This window comes from Agrilus planipennis, unplaced genomic scaffold (assembly GCF_000699045.2).
Source record: "Agrilus planipennis isolate EAB-ADULT unplaced genomic scaffold, Apla_2.0 scaffold2, whole genome shotgun sequence".
Taxonomy (NCBI): Eukaryota; Metazoa; Arthropoda; class Insecta; order Coleoptera; family Buprestidae; genus Agrilus; species Agrilus planipennis.
In genome coordinates this window covers 4,055,198-4,070,517 of record NW_020442464.1, presented here as the reverse complement: position 1 = coordinate 4,070,517, position 15,320 = coordinate 4,055,198, and the positions used below count along the sequence as shown (strand labels likewise).

The 15,320-nt window shown below is 33.8% G+C and overlaps 1 protein-coding gene across 5 annotated transcripts in view; it reads left to right on the top strand.

Moving 5' to 3' along the window:
- Nucleotides 1–275: 275 nt before the first annotated feature.
- The window catches only part of LOC108738026 (potassium voltage-gated channel protein Shaker), a 230,838-nt gene continuing 215,793 nt past the window's right edge, over nucleotides 276–15,320 (top strand). For 2 of the 5 annotated variants that reach the window (XM_018472144.1, XM_018471514.1), the window contains exon 1: nucleotides 9,517–9,907. The gene's annotated coding sequence lies outside the window, so the exon portion shown is untranslated. Of the gene's footprint in view, nucleotides 552–9,516; nucleotides 9,908–15,320 lie in introns of those variants that run through there. The other 3 variants (XM_018471277.2, XM_018471906.1, XM_018471430.1) reach the window with 3 other exon arrangements.

Genomic DNA, 15,320 nt, shown 5'->3' with positions numbered 1-15,320 from the left:
AAACACAGTAGTAAGCTTTCCCGGTATTTTAAATTTTATTGAATTAAATAAAGTTAATAAATAAAAAATTATTAAAAACAAATTCATTGGAAAATATTCACAACTGTGAATATTTTAAATTGGGCACACATTTAATAAAGAATAATATTTATGGATTTTGACATAAGTTTTTTATCTTCCATAGATGTAATCAATCACAGTGAGTTTTTCCACTATTTCAAATTTTATTGAACTAATAATTAAATAAAATTAATAAATAAGAAGTAGTTAAAAATAAATTCATTCATCGGAAAATAATCACAACTGTAAATGTCTTGAATTGGACATATATTTAATGAAGTCCTAGTGTAATTCGTACTGTGTGATTTACATTTGGGGCCAAAATGTTGTCACTTTTTTACGCCACAGAATATAAAATAGGAAGGGGGTTTATGGTTTTTAAGGAATGATGTGAGAATTTCGTAGAAGCCATTTTGTTCGTTTTCTCGTGTCGGTCAATAATATTAATTTTAATCCTCCAAACAATGTGCAGAAAGATGGGAAAGGATATTGTAAGTATCCTTGATAACATTATTACTAACAATAATTTTGTAATATTGTACATGTATTTAATAGTTTTCAACCTATTGTGTACCTATATATATATAAGCTTAAGTTTTAAGCAAACTTGCAATACAAAACTACTTCTTATCATCGGAATACTTCCATGAATGAGCATTTAAGTAACATCTTTCGCATTGTTTTCTTAATTAGGTATTTGGATAAAAGACGAAAGCGTACTTCCGTTGACTATTCTTGCGAAATATTAAGTACCTAGTCAGTCAACGTCGTCAGATCATCGCCTTTCTAGTTAAAATTAATTGCCTTTGTAAACGCTCATCGGCTTTTCACGAAGGGTTCTCTATACTCCGTTTCTCATTTCGGGACATTGTACCTACATAATATTAATATGAGAGAAACTCGGGATGTTTGTTTAGTAATATAAAAATAATATTATATTTCATTTTATTCCCTACGGGTTTTTCCAAAGTGCCCCTTTTCCGTTTATTTTAACTTGCATACTTTTTAACAAAAATTCTCTTAAAACTATGAGGTCCAACTGACATTTTTTCAATAATTAACTCTCTCATATCTTCCTCCGTCCTTCAAATAATCTAGAAATTCATTCACTATAGCCTGTTTTAAAAGCCCTTCCTACATTGTTGTACCTTATTTTGGCCCAAATGTCCTTATATTTTTTATTTTTGGTACCCCCCCTTAAATATTCTGCCCCCTTTGACACTATGACGGTTAATTGTTCTAATTTCTACTACTAGACATACCTTTGGACACCTATCAGATTTCATCCCCAACACATCCTTGAAGTATTAACACCCTCTCACTTTCTCACTACATATTCAATGCTCATTACGTCTATTTAACTCCAATGACCGGGAAGCCATATTCAAAGTAGAAGGAGGAGACTGTGGTAATTATTAATTAAAAATTAAAAGGAATACTCACCCCTAATTACCACAAAAAACTTTATTTGAGCGTACACGTGTTTCGCCCACTTCATACGTGGGCATTATCAACGCGAGACTATGAAGTATGACGTATGAAGTGGGCGAAACACGTGTCCGCCCAAATAAAGTTTTTTGTGATAATTAGGGGTGAGTATTCCTTTTCATTTTTAATTAATATTTACCACAGTCTCCTCCTTCTACTTTGAAGTTTAGTCTATTTCTTAATATATATATTGGAGTATTTCTTGCCACCCCTAACGCCTAATGCAATATCTTGTTCGTACCTTACTCAAACTTCCTAATTTGCTACATCGCCACACTTCTATGCATATAAAGCCACCATTCTGACAATGGAATTCATTAGAAACATACGATTTTTCCTCCCTGTCTCAACTTGCTCTTTTCATTACTACCCATGTAGATTTAGCTGTTTTCTGAGTTTTTCTGCCACCCTTTCTATATACTTATTCACGCTATTTTGTTTGCTGCAAACTAGAAACCCAAATACTTAAATTTGTATATAATTTCAGTGATCTCTTCCTTAAATGCACACTTTTCCCATGCCTTTATTTACCCTCCCGTTTCTAAAGGCCATGATCTTCGTTTTCCCTGTGTTTACTTTTAATTCGTATGGTAGGCATATCTCTCTAACGTTTTAAACATTTTATCTAATTCATAATGTGGTCAATAAAAACATCAAACAGTATAGAGTTTAAAGCACACCCCTGTCTTACTTCCGTGTAGAATGTGCAAAATGTTTGTTTTGGAAGTATTTAAATACAAAACGTAAATACTTTTTTGATTTGTTATTTCAAATGCAAAATACAAAGTAGATTTCTCTTTTGTATTTTAAATGCTAAAATCAAAATACGTATTTTCAAAATATTTTTTTCAAAGAAATACTTTTTTGTAGTACCTACATTTATTTAAGTATAGAATATTCTTTAAGAAAACCTTGCGGGCATTTGCTCATTTTTTAAATATTCGAGTTTTTCTAGACTAATACTTTGAGTAGTTTTCTGTTTGAAGTGATTGAGATATAGTTTTTCTATCCTTATGTTATAGTCTCTTCAGTTCAGCTACAAATAATTCTTCTATATGTTTCTTTATTTGCCTTTGTCACTCGTTTTAATTATAAAAAAAGATACTGATGCAAAAATAGTTTGTTTAGCGTGAAGATCAGAGTCAAAATAGGGTTGCAAATAATTTTATTGATGTAAAATCAACATTAATCATTTTATATCAAAATATTTACAATCCAATTTCGTTTCTGATCTAGTACACATTATAATAAGAGAAAAAAATGGAATCCATAGTTTCTTTAGCTTTGTGCTCATCTAATAAGTGAAGTTTTTCGAATCGTTTTCTGAAAATTTTGGATTATAGGCATTTATTAGCACATCACAATATCTTGCAGTTTTCAGTTTTACGCAGCTGGTGTATATCAATTCGATATTGTTTTGTGGGCTGTTTTGTCGTAATTCATAGAATTTCGTAGTTCAAAATTCCATGGACTATGACATTGAACTCGGAAAACAATATCGATCTAATATTTTAGATAATTCAAATCCAAGGAGTTTATAATTTTTTGAGCTCTATTCAGTTAAAGAATTAAAAGGGATTCACGGAATGTCTCTTTGTCCCTTTTTAAGATTCTAATACCTTCAATAGGCAATGTGAACAACTTTCATTCGTCATTTTATATAATTCTTGATCCGCGATACTAGCAAAACGTTTAACGGCAAAAATGTATTTTGCGTTTTACAAATGGAAAATACGTTTGGAAAAGTATTTTAAATAAAATACAAAATGCTATTTTCAAAAAAGTATTTAAATGCAAGATAAAAATAGTTATTTTTTATTTTGTATTTGCATTTTAAATGCAAGTATTTCACATTAATCACATCTCTGCTTCCGTGTTGGTATTTAACTTCATTGCTACTCACTTGTACCTTCCCGGTTGTCTGTCTGTAAGATTCATATGCATTTTACCTCTAATTCCGAATTTCCAAATCTTACCTACTTTTATCTTATTATTTATTATCGAATCATCGAATGTAACATAAATACATGATATCTCTCGTCCACCCCTTTTATCTAAATCCTGCCTGACCTTTATTTAATTTATTTTCGTTATCAACCTCATAACTAATCCTATTCGCTAAAATGTTTATCATTACTTTATATCCCATATCTAATAACGAGACTGCTCTGTAATTCTCAGGTTTATCCCAATATCCATTTTATCCTCGATTTTGTTTAGTAATTTCCCTTCCTTTCATATTTTGTTTAATAACCCTTTCAACATTTCACTATCCTCGTCATTCACATTCATCATGAAGATTGATTTTATAGCGAAAATAGTTGAATCCTTTTGTAGTCTTCTTGGCTGCCCGTTGCCTGCTTCCGTCGCATGATGCGCGCGCTAGTTCCGTTGCATGCTAAAAATTTATTTTCAATGCGCTAAAAGAAAAGCATCACTTCAAAAAAGTATCTTAACCTTGGTTATGTAAATGAATTAGTTTCTTTGATTGGTACACTGTATTTGACGTGCATATTCTCATTTCCGTGTTAAGGTTCAATTAGTTGTAGTTTTCTTATTATTAGTTGTTTAGTCGTCTTTGGGAAATGCTACATTTTTCAAGTAGATATCTATGTAATACGTACATGCACGTATTTAACTCGCTCTATTACTGCATTAGGGCATTATTTTTGCGTATGAATCCGTTTTATCGTTTTTTGCCTGGTTAGGCGAATAAAACCGAAAGTGCGCAACATTTATCTTTTCGCGAAGAAAAAAATAAGTAAAAGAAAACCCAAGCGGCAAAGAAGTGATTCATGATACTGAGAAGGTCTGGGAATTTTTCTAACGTTTCGTATTTATTAAGGAAGATAAAGTATATAAACGCATTTAGTTGGATTTTTATAATTTTTAAACGTTAAAAAGTATGGATTGGTTAAATTTTATTAAATGTTCTTGTGCGAGGAATTTTTCATAATAATTTTTAACTTTTTGACGTCTCATTTAAAGTGATGTCAGGTAATTTTTCTTTCATGGTATGAAAGGAGGGATGTACCTGATAATTTAAGAAATAAGGATAAGGAAAAATGGAATCCTTATATAACTGTTTTTCTTGTCTACTTATTGGAAGATGAAGTTTTTCTTAGACAAAGCTTCTCATTGCGCTTAAATTGTAACTTATGTAGGAAGTGCTGTCTATGGGGTTTTGCTCTTTTTAAGAGAAGAAATTGATCAGTTTCATTGCTTTTCTGTCAGTTATCATTTCTTTAAAAGAATATATTAGATAATTTGCTCGGTATTATTATGAATAGTTTTGTTCACTTTTGGTGGAGGTGCTGGACATCGTGAATATTTCGGATATAAACGCAGTATTTGGTGAATGCTTTTTAATAAATAATAAATGTGTAATGATTGAGACCTTGACCTTTTGTTCGTAGTTTTTTCATTGCTGCGGTTTTAGTTCAAAATTTCTTGGCAGAATAGAATAAAGACCGTAGATATATATTTATTGGCAGGTTAGGTTGGGTTATTTCCGAACGCCATCTAGAAGTGATCGATAAACTGCAATAGTAGTATTCATTTTTTTTTATTGCTGAAACGCGTGACTTGGTTTCTTTTTGTTTGTTCTGGATTTGTTCCAACAATAACATGTCACATTGTTACGTATAAAACAATTGCTTCCGGAAACGGCGTTACAGTTATGGTTCGAATCCGAACTTTTAATTTCTAGTTTTAAAATGTCACTGCGGGATTCCCCAGTCTGATGCAATGGAAATAGCGGTAGAAATGTAGTATTGTAGTTGATGAACGAGCTAAGAGAAAGCCAGCTGGTGGTAGCGATGATGGATCGCTTGCTGCAGGATAATCAGCCAGCCGTGGATGCGCTTGTTGCGTGCTGCAGTATCGCAGCAGGCCGGGTGCCGATGGAGGCGGCTGGCAGCAGGATTCGGGAGCTCAGGTGGTCCGCATTGACTGGCGCGTGCGCGTTCCCGTGAACGCCGATTGCTAAATAGCGGTGCAGTTTACGGATAGCGCGCGCCAACCCGTTCCTGCTTGGCCTGCTGCTAACTTCACCTGTTGGCAACGAATCGTGATCCGTGTTGCAACAATGCGGCGATCGGCGATTGTTGAAGCCACTGCTGGACTACTTCTGTTGCGGTTGGTGGTTTTTCGAGAGCGCGAGAATTGCGCGGAACTAAGATAAATTATAATTAAAGAAAACTTGAACTTTTCTTCGTTTTAATAAAAACAGTGTTTCATAAAAGTGCTTACGCGATACCTCTTTTTTGCCCGTGTATTGTTGTGAATTTTTTATCATCGCTGAGTAGTTTTTTCGAAAAGTAGTGCTTTTAAGTATATGAAGTCTTCCTGAACGAATTTAAACGCTAACTACGACCATTTTAAACGAGCTTTAGCAGTTAATACCTTTAGCAAGTTGTTAAATAAGAATTTTTGACTGGACCACTATTCGTAAGGGTTTAATTTTTACGTAAACAGGTATATATTTTTTACTCTTAATTAATTCGAATTTTCAAAAATGAAGGTGAAAATTGGACCAAATTACTGTTCATCCAATTTTAAACTTTAGTTGCATTTTTAGCAGGTTTTAAATACAAAATATGTAAAAGAATTGAAAGTATCTCTTCAGTTTGTATTTTTTTTATACACAGGAAATTGAATATCTATTCATGTTTTTGGCAAAAACAACAACTTACCATGACACTGAACTTTTTTTATCAATTATAAATACGACCGCGTATTTTTTTAGTATTACGTTATTGTGTAGTATATTTCAATATGTTAAAAATGGTTTACCGTCAGTTACATGTTCCTTGAACTTTTAATGCTTTTATAGATTAAATATTTAGCGAAATTTAATTTAAAACAATTCTGACTGAAGAGAGAACTTATTCGATTAATTTTTTATGCGCCGTCTGCCTAAAAAGCTGGAAAAAGATTTATTTTCCGTTGAATTATTTAAAGGGGGTGGCGCAAGCAATGATTGGTTCTTTTATAGATCTTGCATGAAAGTCTATTAGTTTAGGTACAATGATTTAAGAAATCACGGAAAAAACTAAATTTTTATGACAATGCAAAAACTACAATTTTCGTTTGTAAATGACTGAATTTGCCGTAGAAATCGTAAAACTTGTAATAATCTCAATTTTGACATGTTTTTTAATATATTATTTCAAGTTTTTTAATGATTACAATTTAATTTGTAACATCAACATAATACAATCTCGTGTCCAAATTGCAATTTTTATTATTTGCGCTTACGAAGCAATGGGCTAATGGGATACATTGTAAATATCGCTTTAATATTTAGGTAAATTTTCCTTTTTCATTTTCTCCGTGATGTTTTTAAACTATCTTCAAATACAAGTACCCTTTTTTCTCCATAACGTTACCGTTAAAAGATTTATCTCATCGTTATTCGTTGGTATATTAAGTCGATTTGAATAATGTCCAAAATTATGATCGCGAATGGAGTAATTAATTAATTGCTATGCGGATTTTCGCTAATTAATTTGTACGCCATCCATATTTAACGCCTTTGCGGAATTTTAGCCGTACGGTAAACGATATCGCATGTTTACACGTAAATTGCAGTGTGCCATGGAATTCGAACGGTTATACCGGCGATTGTGTAACTGATATTTGGAAAAGATAAATTCACTAACGACTACAGTGTCATTGTTTATTATTGGCGAAATAAACCGGCCGAATTTGCTTTTCGAATTAAATACGATTCTGGTTAATTGAAACGGAAATGCTTGATAGGTTTTGTTTATTGTGCTACCCATAAAGTTGCACAATAGGGTAAGGATTTATTACAAAGTGTACGGCTACTTTTTAATCGATATATCGAAGACGCGATCGACATCATTAAAGACAGCACAGCTGTAGGGATAGATATACAGGGGTAAAAGATTAGTATGCTTAGATTTGCAGATGATATAGCAGTATTAGCATCTAGAAAGGAGGAGTTAGAGATGGCTTTAAATAAAATTGAAGCAGTATTCTATGAAAATAGAAGAAAGTAAAACAAAAGTGGTATGCAAGGAAAGAAAAGGTAAGGAGAGAACGAATATAAAGATAGGAGACGAAATATTGGAAAAAGTGGCTGATTTTCGGTGTCTAGGAAGCCAGATAACTCAGGATGGAAGGAGCCGTAGAGATATGAAGTAAGGGGTAGTGCAGGGTCGAGTCACTTTTATGTTTGCGAACGGTTAATTTAAAGATGTCTGGGCGCGGTGGTAAAGAAAAAGTTGGAAGTGTTCGGAATGTGGTGTTACAGGCGAATGATGACGATATCGTGGATAGAGAAGGTTAGAAATTTAGAGGTATTAGGAGGAATAGGATAATAGAGGACTTTATGGAAGTCAATAATATATAGGCGAGATAGGTTGGTAGGACACCTTTTCAGGCATGAAGGGCTAGTCAGAGATGTATTAGGAAAAGAAATAGGAATTAAAAGGAGTAGAGGTAGACTTAGATTGGATTACTGTTCACAAATAGTGAAATAATTTTAGGGAAATGCGAAGATTAGCTCAGTATAGGAAAGAGTAGAGGTGCTTGTCCAATCTTCCTTAGGACTGACGGCCTTATGATGATTTATATAATAATTCATCATAAACGTGAAATAAGTAAACCGACAAAATTTTCAGAGGTCATTAATAAAAATTATTTTAGTTTTATTATTCAGTTATAGTCGCGTTAATCTTAATTTATGTCGAGTTAATTCGATTTACTTATAATATTTCATTTTTTGCACAAATATTACTTTCAAACTCGACAGCAAGGCATGAACAGAAATTCATACCGTAAGAGTTAGGTCAAATTCTGTCACTGTAATTTATGCCAAAAAAAGTACGAAAAATTAAATTAATTTACATTTTGAATTTTATAGGGTAACTGTGTTGTCCCAGTGTCTGTTCGTAAAGACCCTTTATTCAGGAACGGCTTAAATTAATATCGAATACTGAAGTCTATAGCATCTTTGTTCTGTAAAATATTAAAGTTTTCCATAGTAAAGGCAAATTTCGCTAACTCTATGAATCAAATCAAAAAGGCAGTAACTACAAAAATGTTGCGATATGACAAAAAAAAACCGGAGTCGCGTATTCAGGATTTACCTGTCACGAGAATCACGTATTTACTACTTTGATTTAAGTATTTGCTGTCTAATTAACGATTATATTACCAATCAGTTATTAATCCGTCGCTGTATGAACGCTTTGTCACTTCTTCGCTCCTTCTTCTTCGCTTTTTATCGCTTCGAACTCTCTGACGCGTACTACTAAGGGGGAAAATCTTCGAAAGACACCCAGTCGTCCGTATGGCTGGGTGGNTGGCAGAATAGAATAAAGACCGTAGATATATATTTATTGGCAGGTTAGGTTGGGTTATTTCCGAACGCCATCTAGAAGTGATCGATAAACTGCAATAGTAGTATTCATTTTTTTTTATTGCTGAAACGCGTGACTTGGTTTCTTTTTGTTTGTTCTGGATTTGTTCCAACAATAACATGTCACATTGTTACGTATAAAACAATTGCTTCCGGAAACGGCGTTACAGTTATGGTTCGAATCCGAACTTTTAATTTCTAGTTTTAAAATGTCACTGCGGGATTCCCCAGTCTGATGCAATGGAAATAGCGGTAGAAATGTAGTATTGTAGTTGATGAACGAGCTAAGAGAAAGCCAGCTGGTGGTAGCGATGATGGATCGCTTGCTGCAGGATAATCAGCCAGCCGTGGATGCGCTTGTTGCGTGCTGCAGTATCGCAGCAGGCCGGGTGCCGATGGAGGCGGCTGGCAGCAGGATTCGGGAGCTCAGGTGGTCCGCATTGACTGGCGCGTGCGCGTTCCCGTGAACGCCGATTGCTAAATAGCGGTGCAGTTTACGGATAGCGCGCGCCAACCCGTTCCTGCTTGGCCTGCTGCTAACTTCACCTGTTGGCAACGAATCGTGATCCGTGTTGCAACAATGCGGCGATCGGCGATTGTTGAAGCCACTGCTGGACTACTTCTGTTGCGGTTGGTGGTTTTTCGAGAGCGCGAGAATTGCGCGGAACTAAGATAAATTATAATTAAAGAAAACTTGAACTTTTCTTCGTTTTAATAAAAACAGTGTTTCATAAAAGTGCTTACGCGATACCTCTTTTTTGCCCGTGTATTGTTGTGAATTTTTTATCATCGCTGAGTAGTTTTTTCGAAAAGTAGTGCTTTTAAGTATATGAAGTCTTCCTGAACGAATTTAAACGCTAACTACGACCATTTTAAACGAGCTTTAGCAGTTAATACCTTTAGCAAGTTGTTAAATAAGAATTTTTGACTGGACCACTATTCGTAAGGGTTTAATTTTTACGTAAACAGGTATATATTTTTTACTCTTAATTAATTCGAATTTTCAAAAATGAAGGTGAAAATTGGACCAAATTACTGTTCATCCAATTTTAAACTTTAGTTGCATTTTTAGCAGGTTTTAAATACAAAATATGTAAAAGAATTGAAAGTATCTCTTCAGTTTGTATTTTTTTTATACACAGGAAATTGAATATCTATTCATGTTTTTGGCAAAAACAACAACTTACCATGACACTGAACTTTTTTTATCAATTATAAATACGACCGCGTATTTTTTTTAGTATTACGTTATTGTGTAGTATATTTCAATATGTTAAAAATGGTTAACCGCCAGTTACATGTTCCTTGAACTTTTAATGCTTTTATTGATTAAATATTTAACGAAATTTAATTTAAAACAATTCTGACTGAAGAGAGAACTTATTCGATTAATTTTTTATGCGCCGTCTGCCTAAAAAGCTGGAAAAAGATTTATTTTCCGTTGAATTATTTAAAGGGGGTGGCGCAAGCAATGATTGGTTCTTTTATAGATCTTGCATGAAAGTCTATTAGTTTAGGTACAATGATTTAAGAAATCACGGAAAAAACTAAATTTTTATGACAATGCAAAAACTACAATTTTCGTTTGTAAATGACTGAATTTGCCGTAGAAATCGTAAAACTTGTAATAATCTCAATTTTGACATGTTTTTTAATATATTATTTCAAGTTTTTTAATGATTACAATTTAATTTGTAACATCAACATAATACAATCTCGTGTCCAAATTGCAATTTTTATTATTTGCGCTTACGAAGCAATGGGCTAATGGGATACATTGTAAATATCGCTTTAATATTTAGGTAAATTTTCCTTTTTCATTTTCTCCGTGATGTTTTTAAACTATCTTCAAATACAAGTACCCTTTTTTCTCCATAACGTTACCGTTAAAAGATTTATCTCATCGTTATTCGTTGGTATATTAAGTCGATTTGAATAATGTCCAAAATTATGATCGCGAATGGAGTAATTAATTAATTGCTATGCGGATTTTCGCTAATTAATTTGTACGCCATCCATATTTAACGCCTTTGCGGAATTTTAGCCGTACGGTAAACGATATCGCATGTTTACACGTAAATTGCAGTGTGCCATGGAATTCGAACGGTTATACCGGCGATTGTGTAACTGATATTTGGAAAAGATAAATTCACTAACGACTACAGTGTCATTGTTTATTATTGGCGAAATAAACCGGCCGAATTTGCTTTTCGAATTAAATACGATTCTGGTTAATTGAAACGGAAATGCTTGATAGGTTTTGTTTATTGTGCTACCCATAAAGTTGCACAATAGGGTAAGGATTTATTACAAAGTGTACGGCTACTTTTTAATCGATATATCGAAGACGCGATCGACATCATTAAAGACAGCACAGCTGTAGGGATAGATATACAGGGGTAAAAGATTAGTATGCTTAGATTTGCAGATGATATAGCAGTATTAGCATCTAGAAAGGAGGAGTTAGAGATGGCTTTAAATAAAATTGAAGCAGTATTCTATGAAAATAGAAGAAAGTAAAACAAAAGTGGTATGCAAGGAAAGAAAAGGTAAGGAGAGAACGAATATAAAGATAGGAGACGAAATATTGGAAAAAGTGGCTGATTTTCGGTGTCTAGGAAGCCAGATAACTCAGGATGGAAGGAGCCGTAGAGATATGAAGTAAGGGGTAGTGCAGGGTCGAGTCACTTTTATGTTTGCGAACGGTTAATTTAAAGATGTCTGGGCGCGGTGGTAAAGAAAAAGTTGGAAGTGTTCGGAATGTGGTGTTACAGGCGAATGATGACGATATCGTGGATAGAGAAGGATAGAAATTAAGAGGTATTAGGAGGAATAGGATAATAGAGGACTTTATGGAAGTCAATAATATATAGACGAAATAGGTTGGTAGGACACCTTCTCAGGCATGAAGGGCTAGTCAGAGATGTATTAGGAAAAGAAATAGGAATTAAAAGGAGTAGAGGTAGACTTAGATTGGATTACTGTTCACAAATAGTGAAATAATTTTAGGGAAATGCGAAGATTAGCTCAGTATAGGAAAGAAAATAGAGGTGCTTGTCCCATCTTCCTTAGGACTGACGGCCTTATGATGATTTATATAATAATTCATCATAAACGTGAAATAAGTAAACCGACAAAATTTTCAGAGGTCATTAATAAAAATTATTTTAGTTTTATTACTCAGTTATAGTCGCGTTAATCTTAATTTATGTCGAGTTAATTCGATTTACTTATAATATTTCATTTTTTGCACAAATATTACTTTCAAACTCGACAGCAAGGCATGAACAGAAATTCATACCGTAAGAGTTAGGTCAAATTCTGTCACTGTAATTTATGCCAAAAAAAGTACGAAAAATTAAATTAATTTACATTTTGAATTTTATAGGGTAACTGTGTTGTCCCAGTGTCTGTTCGTAAAGACCCTTTATTCAGGAACGGCTTAAATTAATATCGAATACTGAAGTCTATAGCATCTTTGTTCTGTAAAATATTAAAGTTTTCCATAGTAAAGGCAAATTTCGCTAACTCTATGAATCAAATCAAAAAGGCAGTAACTACAAAAATGTTGCGACATGACAAAAGAAACCTGAGTCGCGTATTCAGGATTTACCCATCACGAGAATCACGTATTTACTTCTTTTATTTAAGTATTTGCTGTCTAATTAACACTTCTATTACCAATCAGTTATTAATCAATCGCTGTATGAACTCATTGTCACTTCTTCGCTCCTTTTTCTTCGATATTATCGCTTCGAACTCTCTGACGCGTACTACTACTAAGAGGGAAAATCTTCGAAAGACACCCAGTCGTCCGTACGGCTGGGTGGTGTCGGATCTCTGAGGGAGGAAGATGCCTCGGACCTACCAATTAAAACCCCTCTACCTCAATCTATTGTATTAAGGTCTTCTTCAGCCAATTGTGGTTATTAATGTTATGTGATTGTGTATTTTGACAATGAACTATGTGTGTGAGTGTGAGTGTGTGTGTGTGTGTATGTAGTTTATGAAAAATAGGTACTATTATCTTTGCGTAAGGATGTAAAACATGCTTTTTGACGTGACAACGTCTTATAATTCGATGGAGCCGGCTGCACGCACGAAAAAACATGACTCATGCGGCGTTACCTCGCTCTGAGGCGTTCCATTTAAGGCTTGAAGTGCAAGCGAGAGCGCGGAACGAGCGACAAAGAGGCACAATCGGCCTCCGCGTTCGGCAGCGTTCGACATCTGTCTCTCTCCTATTTGAGTGAGCGATGCGTCCGCGTGGACAGCTGCTATACAATAATACATTTCCATTTACCTTCTTCTCTATATCCATACAAAATATCTATCAAACAAATAAAATTAAAATTTTCTTTTCAAAAATGAAACCATTCCATCAGTATTTTCTTATGACGTTGTCACGCTCAACTATCGTCAGTAAACCGACTTTACAGACAACCGATTTTTGTTTGACCCCGAATACTATTCATCAACTTCGTTACTTACGTATGAACAAATTTCTTTTATATCCACGGAGACCAATACTGATATTTTTATTCGGTTCGGCTCGTAATGTTATTATTGACTTTTCAATTCGAACGAAACACATGCATCAAAGCGGATTTCCCTGCTTTCATTTCAGATACTTAGCCGGTCGCTGTTTCCGGAAGATTAAAGAAAAAACGGAGGCATTTCAACTAATTGCACCGCGGTACATCCATACGTGAAGTCAAATTTTACGTAATAACAACTGCAGTGGATTTTGTTTGTGTTGAATGATGCTGGCTGCCGTGTAATATTACAAGCACGCGATCGAAAAGAAAAAAGTAATAATAATAAAAACAGATAGTTGGCTGTCTGTTCGGCTTTCTATGTATAAAACGCGATGCGATCCAATGCGGGTTTTTGTTAAAGGAAAAGTTGGCCAAAGCTATTTCGTATCATGTCATTGTCATCATATTATGTCGTTGTTATTTCATTTTCTAGTCTATTTGCTTAAATTTTTCAGTAACAATTAGGAGTAAATATATTTCCTATGTTGATATTTTTCAAATTTTATTCTCTTACTAGTTTCCTACTTTAATCTATAAACGGCCAGTTCTTTCAACTCCCTCTTGTAGTTCTGTTGATAATTTCATTTTGAAAATTCTAATACAGTTGTAGCGTTTTTGTATAGTGTTTGCTCAGTGGTGTAAATTTTAAGTTAAAAGTGCAATTTTGAAGCCAAAATGAAATTTCATTTGGGANTCTTTGATACCTACTGCTTTCATCCAAGCTTCTATTAGTTTACTTTTTTCTCTAATTTTCCGAATATATTTTTTACATATATAAAACGGTTAGTTTTTATTGGAAAGTAGTTAATGTAGGTGAAGAGTGAAGATCTATGTCTGAAGTGCTTTTGCACTTTTTCACTGAACATATTAACTTTTTATTTGATTTAACTTTCCTATGTAAATTTTTCCCTCATTCGAGTTAAAAATTTTGTCACCAGATGGTGTATGCCCATTTGACGGATCCCAATATATTAAATTATCTTTTTCTCTCCGGTGGAATTACGTGGAATTGCCGGTTACTCGGCGCCATTATCCGGTACTCTGCCGGATCTTAAAGAAAGTATCGGATTCGCCGGGTATCCGGCTCATCTCTACTTAAAAATATTATTATCATTATTAATCTATTGTATTAAGGTCTTCTTCAGCCAATTGTGGTTATTAATGTTATGTGATTGTGTATTTTGACAATGAACTATGTGTGTGAGTGTGAGTGTGTGTGTGTGTGTATGTAGTTTATGAAAAATAGGTACTATTATCTTTGCGTAAGGATGTAAAACATGCTTTTTGACGTGACAACGTCTTATAATTCGATGGAGCCGGCTGCACGNTTGTAGTTCTGTTGATAATTTCATTTTGAAAATTCTAATACAGTTGTAGCGTTTTTGTATAGTGTTTGCTCAGTGGTGTAAATTTTAAGTTAAAAGTGCAATTTTGAAGCCAAAATGAAATTTCATTTGGGATTATTTTGTTAATATTAAACTGAAAGTGCTAAATGCAAAATTTGTAACAAAATATTCGCGAAAAGGTTGCACGACCACTGCATTAAAGAGCTAAAATCATTACACTTCCGCTTCCGCATCCGCTTCCGCAATAATTTACTATTTACCTCTGTTTCTTTCGTTGCATCTCTACCTTATATACAAAAAAAGTGATAGAATCTGCAACAGTTCGATTGTACCGATGTATTCTTGTTGACGAGAAAAAGTAAACACAATAACTATATTGAAATATTAAATAATTTAGTAAAGTAATCAATAAATAATACAAATTAAGACAAACGATCTATCCCAATACAGTCTTAATTACCAATTTCCTATAGATTGGTTTTTGTTATACTTGAATTA